The sequence below is a fragment of the Apis laboriosa genome, unplaced genomic scaffold (genome assembly GCF_014066325.1).
Source record: "Apis laboriosa isolate Shangri-la unplaced genomic scaffold, ASM1406632v1 scaffold70_cov154, whole genome shotgun sequence".
NCBI classification, from domain to species: domain Eukaryota; kingdom Metazoa; phylum Arthropoda; class Insecta; order Hymenoptera; family Apidae; genus Apis; species Apis laboriosa.
In genome coordinates, this window is record NW_025224195.1 from 1,243,478 (window position 1) to 1,261,669 (window position 18,192).

General features: G+C 32.7%; 1 pseudogene; it reads left to right on the forward strand.

Annotated features, from left to right (window-relative positions):
- The first annotated feature begins 909 nt into the window (after positions 1-909).
- On the forward strand, positions 910-9,424 carry LOC122719164 (annotated as a pseudogene).
- The last annotated feature ends 8,768 nt before the right edge of the window (positions 9,425-18,192 follow it).

Here is an 18,192-nt window from a genome sequence, read left to right on the forward strand (position 1 = left end):
AAAATACGTTATTGGAAGTGTTTGTTTCGTTTGAACAGAATTCCTTTTGTTTTCATATTTTATTGGTTATTCAAGAATACATCGTGTATTAAGATTTTATTCTTCGTGAGAAGAAAAGAAAAGAAAAGAAAAAAAAGAAAACTATTATAATTTTTAAGAAAGTTCTTTTCGTAATGATCAGTAAATACGCGTTAAATTTTATTTTGTATAAAATGAAATTATCCAATCGAAGGAAAAAGATGCGCCAAGAGAAATATGATAGATTTTAATTTCTGATTAAGCGTAAAATGAAAAATGTGGTTGGTCTATAGTTTGACAGGTTGATAAGTCTGTCTGAATGTTCAAGTATAATAAATGGCCGCGTATCTATCCGGATGTGCTATATATATATATTCTATAATTTGCATGAAATGAATATTGGATATTGCTTCAATGTCTTGAACATTTTATCTTACCAATGAATGAAGATGTATTTCAACATTTTCTATATACTTTGCCTCTCATTTTGATAATTGCAATAGAAAATCTTTTAAAAAAATTATTAAAACAAAGACAAGGGAACGCTTGTAAATCATTACACAATGAGCAAACTCATTTTCTAATTTACACGACTAAAGAATATAATTATTTAAAAATGAAAAAAATCTTGACAACATTTCAACTGTATCCTATTCGAATATATACGAATATATCTTTTTCCTATCAATTTTTCTCTAATTCCCACGAAAATAATAATTATCCTAACATTCATTTCATGGAAAATGAATATCCCATCCATGATTTTTAATTTCAAATAAAATCAATCGTAAAAGCAATCTCGCCGCATGTGTATTCCCCGCAAATGCGCCGATAACGATCGAAGCAATTTTTGCATTAAATGAATCGTTTGTCACTGGAAGGGATCGCGTAATGAACGTGGCGCAGGATACTACAGGTAAATAGATGAACAATAAAACGGGCAACGATTAAACGCAAAATGCGATACGGCGTATCAATGGCGTTTTGGGAAACGCGATTCCCAAGGATCGAGGCGTTAGTTTCCGCCTATATGAAATATATTCGACGATTCAAATTGTTCAAATGAATTTCGGTTAATTAAAAGTGACAAACGTGCAAGATTATCGATGGGGAACTCTACAACGAACTCGAAGCTCGAAGTGCACGCTTGCAATTTGACCGCGAATTAGCGACGTTAGTTTCGTTTCCGACACGTGTTAATCGACGAAATATCTCTCTTCTCAATTTTTATTATAGGAAATTTATTTGGAAAAATTTATTCCATTTTGTTCGAAAAACTTTAATTCGAATATTCGAAGGATGAATGATGAGTATTGTTCTTTGAGTCGATTTCTTTCTGAATACTATCCATCTTGAAAATTATTCAAATGGTTAAACGAAGTGGATATTCTGATATGGATCATATAAAATAGTAGAAAATATAAAATTCAAATAATTTATGCCTTTTCTCTTTTTCGCTATTTCGTTTTTATTTTTATATACGACGTATAAAAAATTAATTGTGACGATAAAGCTGTTTAGAGACTATAAGTTAAGAAGTGAACAGAATTGTTCTCGTGTGAATACTATTTTTAAAACTTTTTTTTTTTATTATAATTATTTATGGTGTATATCATGTCTCTGATAAAAATTGCTAGATAAAAATTTATAGCAGTTTATTTAGACGAGATATTTCAATCATCGAAATTATTAAATAAAATACAATATGTTTCTTCAAATATCTTCTAAAAAATTATTCAATAACAAGAATTTTTCTCGTAAGAAATTTTTTTCCAACAAAATTGTTCAAACCTTTCCACAAGGTTCCCTTGCTCGAGACGAAACATCAATATTACGCACATGTCTTCAAACACGTAATCAACGTTTGTTGTCATTTCAAAAAAAAAAAAAAAAAAGAAGAAGAAGAGAAAACAGGAAAAAACCAAGTTTTCCGTCGTGGAAACAGAAAATGTTTACCGGAGACGAAGAGGTGCGACGATAAATTCGATTGTAGCGATGTTTCGAGTGACGACGAGTACGACTGTGAAAAAAGTAAGTTAATTCAACGCAAAAATATACACGCGAGAAATCGTAGAAGAAGAAAATATTTAACGAAAGGAAAAGAAAAGAGAGAAAGAGAGAGAGAGAGAAAAAATATATTACGCGAGATCCCTTCGTGAAATACCCTCGAGGTATGGAAAAAAATCACGAGGTGGAAAACGAGGCAATTGCGAAACTTAAGTAAGAAAACGTTTAAGGAAACAATCACCGACCGTAACGAATTCAATTATTCTCTTATTTGCGCTCGTTTAATTACGACACCGTTAATTATTCGTGGCCGGACATCGTAGGGGACCGGAAAACGGCTGCGTCCTTCCTGCGAGCAGCCTGAAGGTGGAAGTTACAAACTGGATGGTTGTGGTGAACCTTGCTCCAAGCGTCACGGGGATAAAGTTTCTAGAAACAGCAGTATTCTGACTTACACCTGTCGGGAAAATTACGTTTTGAACGGAACTGGCGTTTGCCATTTCGATGATGAAATGGTACGCGATAGGTGTCTCAGGTGAGTTCATTGTTGTTGTTGTAAATTTAATTAGATCAATGAAAAATTGGTATGCGAGTGGATAAATGTTTGAATCGACGATCCTTCAATTGTTGAAAAAAAGAAAAAATAATTAAACATTTTCCAAGTTACCTTTTTCGAGAAGATTTGTGCTTAAAAACTTAAGTAAAAAAGAATGTGGATATAATTCTTTGATCAATAATTTATTTTTATTCAACGAGGAATTTTTCCTTTCGTTCTATAATTGATAAAGGAAGAATTGAGAAATCATCTATTTCTTTATTATTTTCTAAGAAATAATTTGGTTTGGCTACAATTTTTCGAATCGTCACGCGTTATTTATTTTGTATATATATATATATATATATATATGTAACAATTGCATGTTTTCGTGCAAGTATTTTTGAGCAATTATAAACTATATGCACGCAAAAGTAATTTGTCTTTCGTTAAATCAAGATTTAACAGAAATTAATTAAAGATTTAATGCAGAAATATAAATTGGCCTGTGAGATGGAATGATTTAAATCTAAAGAATTAAAAATACGTAAATATATTTGTATAGAGGATTAAAGATTACTTGACGATATATAATTTATTTAATAATGTGTATTTCTTCACGAATATCGAATTCATTTATTGAAGCTGAATTTTTTATGAAATACAGAGAAATTCATTTAATGAAATGTATTACAATACAAATGGGATCGATCAATTCAATATACAATATCGAATATATACCGATTCTACCGTTTACCAATAATTTCTGACTCAAATAATAGCATAGATTTTCGTAAAATTGATTTTAAATTCGGTAATATTTGTTCGCTTCATCGAAATTAAAATGTAATTAATTAAACAGGATTAAATATATATAATTCACTAGTATTTCATGAATTAATTGATTAATTATTATATCCCTCGATATATTATTTGGATTATTCGTTCAATTTTTGTGCTCTCCCTATATATGAATAATCCAATATTAATATTTGACTGTAATTAATAAAATTTTAAATATTTCCAGTTATATTATATTGATGCTAATATATAATGATGCTTTTTTCGTATTTTTCATTCATAAAACAGAAAACACGCGATCCATTAAACAACATTACTGTGAATATTTTATTTATGCAAGGGAACAATGCATCTTGATCCAATCGAATGAAACCTGGAACGATAGCGAATTTGTCGTGCAAATCGTCTTACAAATTGGCTGTGACGGGTGATCCAGCATTTCGTGCAATCACTTGTCTCGAAGATGGATCATGGGACCATCGTTTCTTCCAATTTCTTCCAGATAATATCGATTTTTACATACTTTATTTTTTTAATTTAAACAAAAACTAATTATTAAAAATATAAATTTTAAAATTTGCTTGGATATTATTAAATATATGAACATCTCTCAAATATTTTTTATTTCCAACAATTTCTTCTCTCGAATAAATTAAAATTTGCAAAGAAATAGATATTTTTCTTTTTTAGATATATTAAAATTTTTTTAAATATAGAAGTAATCAGAACAATCGTTTATACCATTATGTAGAATTACACGTTTCATAAATTCTTTTTCATTTAATATCGTTTGTTCTATTTTTTTTTTTTGTTCTAATTTATTTTATTATTGGGTTTCAGAATGCGGAATACTCATTCCACGAGGTAACACGCTGGTCGTGAACGGATTCGATGCAGAATTTGGAGTATTTCCGTTGGAGTATTTACAGAAGGAAAAAAGAGGAGCACGAGGAAATTTGTGGAGGCGCTCTCATATAAGCAACAATTTAGTCGTATCAGGTAATTTCGTTCGAGAAAATTAATTTTTGCATTCGAGTCACGCGAACTTGTCTGGCTGTTGCATTTCATAAATCCCTTTAACGATTCGTTGTTCCTTTTTTCCCATTTTCGTAATAAAGCGTTGAATGTTGAAGTGGCTTTACGGGAGAGATTTCAAAGATTTATTATTTTTATTATTCTCAAGTTTCAAAATTGTTTCATTATTTCACCCAACTATCAAAAATACTTTGATTCATCAATCACATTTATCACAATATCAGAGAAAAACAATTATCTCTTATCTCTTATCTTATTATTACTTCAAATATTAAACAAGATATTTAAATAAAAAAAATTATCAACTTTCGTCTCCTATCTTCTACCTCCAATTTCAACGTGCTAATAATATTTTTAATATCCATTGCTCCATCCAATTATTACTGTACATTTCACTTTCATCATTAAATGAATGATTACTCCTATATTTAATATCCACAGGTTCCACCGATCGAAATCGGAGATAAAGGAAAGCAAACGTTGCTTCGATAGCCGCCCACTGTTTCTGCAACGAGGTTTACAACAAAGTGGAAGACAAATCGAAGTATACGGTTGCTGTGGACAAACGTTATCGCGATTGGAACGCGGGCGAGAATTACGTGGAAAAATCGATGCTGGCCAATATCTCGTTGCCGATATATAGAAGCGAATTCTCCTTTTCCAAGACACTGCCCTTCTCCTTTAGAATTAACCGCCCTTTTTGGTATCGTTCGATCTTCATGGATAACTCTTGTTCGGTAAGAAAATATTGGAAAGGTGAGATCATTTGATTATTAATAAATTAATGAGGAATGTATTTCGTATTCCAGGATTTCCAAACGTTTCAATTCTGAATTATTTTATCGTCATTCTACTGCAATGTTAAATATCTATAAACGAACTTCTACGTTTGGAGTTGGATTAAAATTTAGAAGTTTCCTGAGAATTATAAAATAAGTAAAATGTTTAATTTTCTTTAATTAATTTAAGATCCACAATCGATAGTTTGGTGAATTTTTAACATAATAGTAATTAAGATTGAATTAGAAAAAAAACTGTGAGTTATTACGAATAGAAAATTCTATTCTTCGAATATTAAAGTCGAATGAATGAAATATGTATATCTGTCTATTCTATTATGTTTGAGAAATCATCGTTTCATTTTTCCACCGAGCTCTCCAATTAGAAATATCGAATGATTGGACGCAACGTATTACATTGATTAATTTCAGCTGTCGCACAGCTGCATCGTTGGAACGTTGCTTTCTCACCAGATTTCCGGTCTTTTTACTTTCATTTCCTTCTTCGTGACTGGTTTCAGCTGGCTAATTAAGTCACGCCGGATTATATTTCCGTAATTAATTCGCAGCGACGTTGTTCTATTCCAGCAATTAATCTACCTCTCCTCCCTTTTTGATATTTCAATTTTTTTTTTTTTATTTTAGTTTACATTTTGCCAAGAGAACGTCTCTCATATTTGTGGATAATAAATGATATTAACATTGATTTTCTATTGCAGGTCGTTGGCTGGCTGAGGAAAAACGATCGAGGATCTTTCAATCAGGAAATCACTATTCCATCTGTTCCATATATTCGATGTTAATCTGATAATTTTAATTGAGGATACATTACTTCTGATAAGTTCTGTGCTGATCGATTAAAGGGTGAGATGATATATATATATATTAAATAATTAAAATAAAAATTGGACCAATAGTTGACAAATCATCTTGAGTAAGAATATTTATTATTTTGATAAACATTTAACAATTTAATTATTAATATTGATCTTTATTAAATTAGTAAAATTCGATTTTCTTTTACAGCATTTCTTGAGAATATAATAAGATAATGGTAAGATATGCTTCGTTAAATTTTTAAATAATTATGTTGACACGTATTAAACGTAATTATTAAATTAACAAAAGATCGTAATGAGATATCTATTTGAGAATTAAGCGAAAAAAATTACGTATAATTATTTCCATCAATTTCAAGATTAATAATTAATAATTACATTATTATATTACAAAAATATTTTTATCAAGTTAAAATTCATTCATCCAAGTCCAGACCAAAATATTCAAAATTTTTACCTTGAACCTAAGACTTTCAGACTCAAAATAATCGTATATCGTTATCTGTCTAAACGAGATACTTTCCCATCTACAATCTTAAAATATTTACAAATCGTACATTCGAATATTTCTTCCAATAACGATATACAAATGGTTCGACAACGATTGAACAAAATCCATTATTCGAAATTTCCAAATTCACACGCCCAGCAAATCTCTCTCGAGTTAATCACGGTTGCCGCATACCAGTTAATCTCGATCGTAATAAATCGTAAGTTTCAGTTTTCCAGGAGCACGATTTTACACAACCCACAGAGATTTTACTTCTCTCCCTCCCCTGGTGGAGGAGGGAATGCTTCATATCCAGCCGCGATATAAACGTTCTACGTCCAACGACGATACCGTAACGCGCAAACGTGCAAAGACATTTCGATGATTCGCTAAAAGAACGAAAGAAATAAAGAAAGAAAGAAAGAGAGGAAAAAGAAATGTTTGATCTACGACAAAAGCACGATGGCTGAAACGGCACGTCCCGCCTCCAACCAACCAAATACCTTTGATATCGGCTCTATCCGCTTCAGGGATCTAAATTAGCACTGCCTCGTTATTTATATCGCGACTCCGTTATTCATGACGTGAACTTTTTTTTTTTTTTTTTTTTTTTGCCCGCTTCCAATGCATTGTATTTCCCGTAGGAATTTCCGAACCCGTGTCGAGATTATCTACGACGATGTTCTGCACCCGTAATCCACGCCGACTTTTTATTTTACAGGCGTTCACCCTTTTCACGAAAGAGATAAATTGAGCTGCAGAATGTGTTTACCATTGATACATCTTTTTTTTTTTATTTATGCGTTAGCATTATTTTAAATTTTATTTAAAGTCGAGGATTGAATATCTTTGATCTTTTCGTTAAAAGAGTTTTTTAAATTTTATAATTAATCGTTTTATTTGATCCGTATTTTAGATTTCTAATTTTTATCGTTGGAGAATTTAATGAAATCGAAAGTTGAACGATGTCAAAAATTTTTACCTTGTCTTGATGACTTCTGATGAGACTCTGGTAATAATTATATATGGAATCGTGCAAATTAGATGTTTAGATCTTTAGATTGTTCAGAGATATTACAAGTTTTTTTTTATTAATTATGGAATAGAATATTATTTCAACGACGCTGTAGCCTTTTTTTCAGGAGCTTGATTTTGCTGTGCATTTTCTCTATTTCATCAATGATAGCATTATTATTTTTTTATTTTTACAGCTTATTTTTGAAACTTTATTTTTCAAAAAAAGAAATTAAATGATATAATCTTGGTGATGTCTTCTTCTTCTTCTGAAATTAAACTGAATTTTTTTCTTTATCAATGCGATTATCATTCCTTTTTAACGTATATAAGTTTATATTAAATAATTAAAAAATGATCGACGAAACGAGATAAGATTACTATTGCGTAAAAATATTATTTGATATAGAGGATCGATGGAAAAAAAGACAAAATTGCGCAAAATTAAATTTGATGTAATGAAAATTCGATTGCAAATTCCATAGGAAATTTGTTCCATTTGCATTAACACTTAATATAATAATAATTAATTATTTGATTAGCTAGTTTGCAATTATCGTATGTTGAATGAATATATCGCATATGGCCTGGTATATGTTTGCAAGCAATCGACGTTTGCTTTGTGTATTCATACGTTTATGGCTAACACGTGTTTGCCTATTTGTGAAGGCTTACTATATCCATCCAATACTAAAACGGTAGATGGATTGTTTGATAAAATTGATACTCGATGTTTAAAACTTTGTGCGTTTTATGGATAACGCGAATAAAAATATTGCAAATAAAAGCGATTTATTTTATTTTATTTTATTTTATTTTATTTTTTAAATTCATATACGCGGTCTGGGGAAATTTTCATGTTGATTGTTCATACATTTAAATTATAACAAATCAACAGTAGTAGGTCAAAGTTTGCGTAATCTTTGTGAACGAGATGAGATATTTCAATATTTGACGAATGATTAAAATTATTGTTATATAAGAGGCTTAATGGAAAAAGCACAAAAATGTTACAAATTTTTCGAGCAAACAAATAAAAAGAATTAAAAAAATAAATATAAAATAGACGTAACAAATAGAAATAACAAATAGAAATAAATATATGTCTAATTAATTAAATGTACTTTTTTTTTAATTAATGTGGAAACAATTGATACAATTATAATGATACAATCATATTGATAGAAAGATAAAAAAAAATTGTTTCCTTCGCATCCTTTATACAATATATTATAGCAATATCTTGTATTGATTTAGGGAAAAAAAAAAAAAAAAAAGAAAAATGAACAAAGAATGCGAGGAATTACTATTTTGAAATAAAAGACTACGAATGATTAATTTCAATGTTCAGACCAAATTACAGCGTTGTTACATTTACTTCAATTATTTGAATTATTGAATTAAATATTTGAACAGGATTCATTATATTAAATTTAAAAAAAAAAAAAAATTTTAGTGCAATTCAATTCGCATTTTACAACTTTATGGCAAGTGTAAACAAAATACATACAATATGCAAAACGAAATGAAAATATTTTTCGGCTTGTTGGCAATCTGGTCGATCTTCGATGTTCTCGATGTTTTAGGTGTAACAGAGTCGAGGAATTTTTCTTTCTCCGTCGAGAAGAAGTAAGTGTGACAGATTACGCCTTGATAATTTATTACGTAATAAAAACGAGTGACACGTAGTCGATCGGCACTTTAGATGTTGAGATCGTAGATTAATAGCGAAGGTTTTCCTTTATGTCGAAGGTTTTCTTATAAAGGTGAACGATTTATTTCACAGACTTACAGCACACTAACAGAAGGCATTTCTCACAGGATTGGCAGCATTATGAGCGCATCCTATGAGGCAACTAAAAGTTTGATAGTCAATATGATGAACACGCTACAAAAATTACAGTGATAAAGGGTCATCTTATATAAATTTGATAATAATATCGAGATAAAGAAGGATCTTTACAGTTGTGTTTATTTGACTGTAAATATTTAATCAAACGTTATATATTTGTAACGTTTAACATATCTGTAATAAAAGATATTGTGTAAGTAAAGTACAAGTGGAATATATACAAGTCGTTCTTTTATTAAAATTCAAGATTTAAATTGTTTTTATTGAAAATTTTTACGAAAGAATAAAAATTCCTTTGTGTTTATGTAAAGAGGAAATAAGGGATATTCTAGATTTTCTTGGTTTCGTAATCTTTAGGTACATTATTGAAGGAAGTAATATCAACAAATGGGAAGTAACTTTTATTCCTCGAGACGCAAAGTATACCTCTGTTAGTATTTCCTTTTGAAACTTTAATGTTTGTTATTCTATTTTTCTACATTGAACCCCGAACTATGTGTTTTCTACATCAAAACTCTTCATACACTCTTTAATATATTTTTCTTCAATTGGAAATGAAGAAAATATAAAAGAAAAATATACCGATTGTTGTAATATATTTATAAAATACTTTTGGAGGATCGATTTTAAAAGTCAAGATAAGGAATTCGATTATTCAATTAATATAAAAAGAAATACTACATTATATAAAATATATTAAATTATGTATCTATATATTTAATATCATAAAAACAGATTATATTGTATTGTATATTCACGTAAAACTTTCAATTTTTCACGAAAAGAATTAAACAATTTTATGATCAAAACCCATTCAGGAAATAGAGGAGATCATCCCATTGAAATCCCTTTTTGTTTTATCCCGATATCTCAATTCGTTGCTGAGATATAAGCGTTTAAAGTGTCCATGCTGAATACAATGCTAAGATTATGAATGAGTCCGCGACCCAGTGACCTACTTTTTTTTTCTGGAGGCGCGTACTATTTCCAAGAATCGCGTCTGTCGCTTGTCTGGAATTTGGGATAGGTCAGCGAGACGAGGCGCGAGCGAGAGGTCCGAGTAAGCGACAAGGACGCAAATAATAAACGATTAAAAATTACCCTTTTCTTTACACGACGATATCTCGGGAACCGGAAGTCGTATCGGGATAAATGAAAAAGCATTTTAAAGAGGAAGGTTCCGCGCTTCTAATGATCTTTCACTCATTAACCGGAAGTCATTATTCTCGAAGTTATAACGGTTCAAAGTTTTCCTAATTTTAATAGAATTTGATTAGATTTAAGGTAAATGATTAAAAATTAGCTTTTCTTTACACGATCATATCTCGGGAACCGGAAGTCGTATCGAGATAAATGAAACGGCGTTTTAAAGGGAAAGAATCCACGCTTCTAACGATCGTTTACTCGTTGACCGGAAGTTATTATCTTCGGAGTTATAGAGGTTTAAAGTTTGCTTAATTTTAATAGAATTTAATCGAATTTTTTTTAAGCTAAATTATGCGATAAATATGTTTATTTTTGAAAGAATATTATTTATAACGATCGTACTAATGATATATCGGAGATTATAAATTCCCTTTTTGATTGAGATAGGTTAGATCGAAGTTGGATCTTAAGAGTTTAATAATTAAATCGAATTTAATATATAACATCTATAGTTGAACATCCTACATTTATGTCATTTATATAAAATATTAACATTAACATTATTAAGCTAACTAATCAAATAACAATTAAATCGTATAAAATATCCCAGTGACATAATCAAAAATCAATCATCCTCTGTTCAAAACAATAAGTGTTTTAAATCCGATTAAAAAAAAAAAAGTGGCAAGTTAAAAAATTAATCAACGATATAAAACTCCATTCTTACCACTTTATGAGAGCACAAAACGAGAGTTCTTTTGTATCGACGGCATCGATTGGCGTGGCAATATTTTTCTTTAGGCTTTCAATCGGTCATTAATTAAACACAACTTAACCCTGGTTATACCTAACCCCTCCCCTCCTCCTTTTGTTTTCACCATTCACCATTTTTCCGACCCCATTTCGCCATACTCCACGAATTTTTAAAACATCCCCTCCCCGACGTGTAAACAGACCCCCCCTCAATTTATTTCGCCAGGGTGAACGTTTTTTTTTTAAAACAGGGCTAGCTCCTCCCCCTTTCCCTTCAATCCCACGATCTCCTCCCCTTACCTTCTGCACTTCCACCGTCCACGATTCCCCATTTTCTCGAAGGAGCCACACTTCCTCCGCTTCTCCTTTGACCCGTTTCCGCTCCCGATCTTCTTCCCATTTCGTTTCCCGTTTTTCGAAAGAGCTTCAAGGTACTTACGCCCTCTCTCCTTTACGTTTTCACGTCCCTCGACCACTTCACCTCCCTTTATCAAACCTCCCCCTCCCCCTCCACTCCCCATCTTCGGCTTTCCCTTTTTTTATTTGTTCTCCACCGCTTCCCCCCTCCTCCCTTTCACTCCTGGCCCCAGTTTTTCTCCTTTTCTTTCCACCTCGTTCGTCTCTCGTGCAACGACGATTTACGAGGTTGCGGAACAGCCGCAGGCTTCGAAAACGTAGAAAACCCGGCGGGGATAAGTGGTCGTTTTGTGTCTACGCCGGCCGGAGGGTGGTATTTCTTGTTCGGTGATTAATGCCGAGTTTTATAGCGGCCGGTATTATCGGGGAATATAATATTTATGCGGTTGGGTGTTGGAACGATTGCTCGGCCACCGCTCGTGTTTCGAGAAGTTAGCTACCTTCTCTCTTCTTGCCGCCACGAAGCGTGACGACGATTTTGCGGCTAGAATTTGTCTAAGGATGATTTATATTTTATGCACGTTTTATGCAAAAGGAGGGAGAATAATTGAAATAAGGAAGAATGTATTTGGATATTCGGCAATGAGTAACGAGACTAGCGAATGTATTTGATTCGAAGCATTGGAGAGAATTTTTGGACAGTGTGGATTAGAAAATTAAAATCAATTGGTGATTTATTTAAGAAAGAAGTAGAAGGTTTGAAAATCTACTATCTACTGATTATAATCGATGTATAATTATTGCTCTAACGTATAACAGTTTTATTAGATATTTGCAAATGAAATTGCTTAGCAAAAGCTGCAGTATATATATATATACGAAGAAAGATTAGAATTTTCGATATATGTTTATGAAATTGAAATAAAACGATGGAAAGCATCAGTTTTCTTCTGAGGAAAAAGAAAACAGCGATACGAATAAATCGAATAGGTTGAGAATTTTCCAGAGTAAAAGAAAGACGATGTTTAAGGATAGTTTGTTTTGAATCGATTCTAAAAAAAATTCTCGTTTTGACGATTTGTAATGCATAAGAAAAATGTTGTATCGAATGTTGGAATAACTTTATAAAATTATGATATATAGGTTTGGTTAGGAAGTTTGAGAACTGGATCGTTTGGTTAGTTATTAGTTGCTATTATTGGTATTATTACACTGTTCTTGTATATAATGCAAAGTTTACTCTGCAAACATATGCATCTCGCGATTATTAGCAAGTTGATGAACTTTTTGATTAAACAAAAATAAGGGGAAGAAGTTTTGATTCTTGTATCTTTAGAACCATAGTGGTGTAGATTTTATTAGATATAATAGAATAATATTTTCATAACAATTTGCAATTTTTCAAAAAAGAATAAATAAAAAATAAAGCTATAAAACTTTGATAATAAAGTTTCATCAAATTCATGTTGCTTTAAATTTTACTCTCAAAAGAAATAATTTTAATCATAGATATTTTTTATAAAGAATCTAATAATAATTCTATTTATTATTTAAAATTATTTATTCATTCGTATCTTCATTTTTCATTCTATCAACATTTTTAAGGAAAATTATATTTTGTATGTTTTTGCATCTACTTTTAATTTTTGATCGATTTTAATATCATAAAACTTACTCGTAGAATTTTATTATTTAATATACATAAATTATAAATCTTAGATTAAAATAATTTTCTTGTCCTTTTGAAAAATTTCATTTTTATGAAACGATACATCGCATTAAAACAAGAAATATTATTCAGATAATAAAATTATGATAATTTTATCGTCTAAGATAATGTTATATTTCTTTCATCGATAACAATAAATATTTTATCAATCCTTATAAGGAAACAGATCAAGAGATAGAAAAGACATCTAAGATCTAGAAGAAAAATATCTTTCTCAATAATTTAAAAACGATCATATTCTTCCAATCGTTCTCTCTCTAGAAGAACTATCTCCTTTATCCTTCGAAATCTTTTACTGGAAATTTTCTGCGTGGACAGGAAGGTGACTTAACTGATAATATTATTGTACTCCGTAGAATCGAAAGAAGTTTTAATACGCAAGTCTGAAATGAATCGAGTTATTTCAAGGCAGAGGCAAGGCCGCCACGAAGATGGTAACCGCTTATAAATTGATTTCTCGAGGACGCTTGAACGTCATTCTTGTTTCCGTTATTATTACGTACAAGTGTCGAGAAATTCGAACTTTCTTTTTTCGATAATTACTTTGGAAATGATTTGATGGGTTAAAATATTATCGAAGATAAGAAATATATATAGAAAATTTTTTTAATTTCTAGAATAACGATAATATAGAAATAAAAGTTAATCGAAATGAAGGAAAGCAGTACGTAATCTTTTATTAATTAAATTTAAAATTCTTACAGATATTTTTTAATCCGATTGCCCTTTGGTATATTTGTTAAAAATTTACAAATATCCCTATATTAAATTTTATCGATAAGAAATTAGAAATTAAATAATGTTGTTAAACGATTAAACAGAAGATACAAATTAAAAAGCATAATACATAATATAACTAATAATTTTGCCTAAAAAATCCTAGTTTCACTTTCACACTTTTTATCCTTTTCATTAATCGAATCAAAGAAACGATTCTCAATTCCCTCGATTTCATATCTTTTCACGCCAAACTATTCCGCTCGATTTTATTTTCAAACTCGGATATTCCTTCTCTGTCTCTCGAAAAAGAAAAAAAATAATGAGAAAAAAAAAGAAAAAAAAAAGAAAAGAAAGAAAGATGAAAGAAGAAGGTCGACGCGATCCATATTCCCTGCTGCTGCTGCTCGTTGGCAAACCGAATACGAGCCCGTCACTTCGATAAGGCAGCAAAACAAAATGGTCTATCGCCACCCCTCTATCCGCCCTCCCCTCCCTAAGAATCGCGTTACTTTTGTCCTTTTCTTATTGCGATTTCCGATTTCCATTCGATTTGTCGTCTCCACCGATTCCGTTCAGCCGCTGAACTTGCAAATGCGGCCAGGTGCATCGATCGTGGGCCACGGGGCGATGGGGGAGGGCAAGCGACACGAGGGTGTGCAACGAGAGGGGGTGGCGCACCTGTACGAGGCGGCGAAAACGAGCGAGGAAAACGTTGGGGAAACGTTTGGGGGGAGGGTGGGGGTGAAATGATGGGCGAGAACGGAAGAGAAATGGGCGAGAAGGGGATACACCTGGTTTGGCTGGTAGAAGGGGAGAAGATAGGGGATTTGATAAAAAGAAAGGGAACGAGAAACAAATGACGGTGCAAGGGAGAGGATGCGTGTTTGGTTTGAGAGAGAGAGATTGGGAGGAGGTGATCGTTTATGGAGAAGATGGTGGTGGTGAACGAGCGATGGCGAAACGAAAGGTAAGATAATGGAAAATTGAAGAAAGAACGTGGTGGAGGGGAGAGAGAGAGAGAGAGAGAGAGGGACAGGTGGAAATGTAAAATGGCAATACTTCAAATTCATTTGCGTGACAATCTCCGGTTCCTTCCGCCCGATCGAACGTCTCCGCCTCGATAAAATCTCGAGAGTTCGTCTACTATTCGAAAATCGGAGGGTCGCCGATACTAATACGGGGGAAGGGGGAGGTCGAGAAATGGTAAAACGCGTAACGGTAATGGCGGCGGCGGTTGAGAAAGAAACGAAGGTTGAGAAAGGAGGGAAACGAGAGGTGGATATCGTTTCACCTCTTTCGATCCGCTTTTCTCCGCGATTCGTTCTCCACGATTTGCCTTCAAAATTCATCGATCGCGGCGAAAGGGAAATGAGCCTCCCTTTCTCTTTCTTTCCTCTTTACCTACCGTATCTTTTTCCCAATCTCCCTTCTCACGGTTATCTCTTCAGACTGTTAACCTCCTTTCCTATGATTTGCTGTGTAATCACCGAGACTTGCGAAGTCTCATGAGATTTTAGGCCATCTGAATTGAAACGTATCTATTGGGATTTTGACAAATTCAGAAAATTGGATCAAAATCTTTCTCCCTCGTCTTATTTTAATAAATGTTTGTACGAAATGACGCCTGTAATAAATAATCTTGAATTACAGAACCATACGGTGATAAAAAGTATCGTTTATAGGGAAAAGAATTTTAAAACGTCCTTTCCATTGAAAGAGGATTATTAAATACAATTTCTAACTTGTTATATTTCATTTAAAAAAAATTTCCCCTTTCTTAAGAAATTGGAATACCATTCGTTTTTTCCCCAATATCGAAACGAAAAATTCGAACCGATCATTAAAATAAATAATCCTCCAAGTAAGTGGCACCAAGCATCATCGAATGCCGTTAAAGCAAATCTTCACGGTGAAGGGGGGCGTTGTAGCAAGTATCGGGATTCGTTTAGCTTTTGTTTCCTTGCCAACAGCGACGGCTCCAATTTCCCTTTATCCATCCTCCTCCTTCTCCTCCTCTTTCTCCTCCCCCCTCCGATTACCGTAACCATCAAATTTTCGTGCAAAGCCTTCATCCGTGGGAAAGAAGAAGAAGAAGAAGAAAGAAGAGGAACGGAGAATGAATCAAATTACACAGGCACGCAGGCGGATTAAAACGCTAAAGAGGAAAGAATTTTCCATTTTCCCTGAAAAAAATGACATTAGCGAAATCCCTTTCCGTTTTTTTTACCGCCTACCATTCTTTGTTTCTGTCCTTCCCCCTCCCCTCTCTCTCTCTCTCTCTCTCTTCTCCATCCTCCTCCATCATTCTCATTTCCCCCTCGGTTTCCCCCCCTCCTCTCGAGTTCGACTCGAGTTCCACCCTCCTTCCACCCCTCCTTCCGACCTTTTCGAATTAACGTTTCACCACGAATCCGCAAATAAATTTCGCGGGGCCACTATTACCTATCCCAGGGGGGGAGGGAGGGAAGAAGGGAGGGAGGGAAAGGAAGTAAATCTCCGGATAAGAGAACTCCGGCCAACCGGTTGGTTATCATTGAAGAAGAATTTATGTGGTTTCGAACGTCCATTAACCGGTTCTCGAAGGTATCGGTATCGGTGGACAGGTTAACCGAGGGAACATGAAATTGAAATCAAGGCGTAACTGGATCAAGGGTTGATCAATTGTTCTTGAAACGGGGGAGTCGAGGATATTTGCTCGTCTCTGTGAACAGATTTATAACTTTTGTTACAAGGGATCTATTTCTGATGTTTTTGACAGAGGGTAGAAATTAAAGGATTGGTGAGGGGGTTGATTGGTGATGTAACACTTTGGGGAAAAAGAAGTATATTCAAGGTAGAATTCAAGGTAGAAAGTAAAAAGAGTTTATTCTTCAATCCGAGGCAAGATCGATTGTGATATTTCTTTTAAAGTTGCAATAGTTCAAAGATGGAGAATTTTTTGATTATGGATTTTAGGTTGATCTTTTTAATTTTCGAGTTGAACGTGCTTTTTTTATAAGTTTAAAGCGCACTGTTAGCTAAACTTTGCTCGAAATATGGAGATCGTGTTCAATATTTTTCACGATGAAACGAAAGTTCGAAAGTTTCTATCAAATGTATATATGTATGAATGGATGATGTATCAGATCATTTTTAACAAAGATTTTAAGGGTCGCACGAGAGTTTTTCTAGATTCAAAAGAGAGTTTGAACGGGCTCAAACGGGATTTGACATCATCAAGATTTCGATTGGATCTCTAATTAGAGATTCAAAAATTCAATGGAACTCAGAGATTTCATTAGATTTGTCCAATTAGATTTATAATTTCCATTGAATTCAATTCTACTGAGATTCGAGTAGAGTAACATCCTTTATATAGGCAAAGAGAATTATAGTATTGCAAAAGATTGAAGATAAACTAAATAAAAAATACAATATTTATGTTTCGATCACGCACAATTCACTCCTCATCTTCTTCTAAAAATCCTTTGGAATTGCGTCATCTGTAACAGTAAGAAAAATTTCAACGTATCTGTTGACTAACGAAAGTGATCATATTTTTATTTATTTTAAAAGAAGCGAAATTTTATTTTTTTCACAGATTATTCTTCCTAATTTAATTTATTATATTCATATTAGTGAACGAATCATATCTACAATATCAAATTTGACGATTATAGTGGAGGGGAAGAGAGAAAGACAAAAGGGATAAATTCAAGGGAAAGACAAAACAAAGATAAAACAAGGGAAGAGGAACGGAGAATTTGCAGTGAGGGTTCATTCGGGTCGAATGTTCGGGCCGACGTACGCAAATAGAATGCGAAATGTCAATTACGCCGTTCGCACTGTGCTTTATTAAATTCCGTTTCAGTTATTAGAGTTTCCAGAAAGTTTCTCGAAATGCTCGGGATACGATACTGCTTCATTAATGCGGTGCAGGAATGTCGAGAGGGCGATCAACGAGTGCACTTTAAGACCATTTTCGTCCTCTCTTCGACAAACTTTGGATATTATATTATCCGGTGTTCCCAATTAAATATGTATTCAAACCGGATAAGAAAATAATGTTTTCCCAGTTCTTTTCTTGACATCTCGTTTACCTTACTTTAAAACGTGTTGAAACTAATTTCCTTTTTTT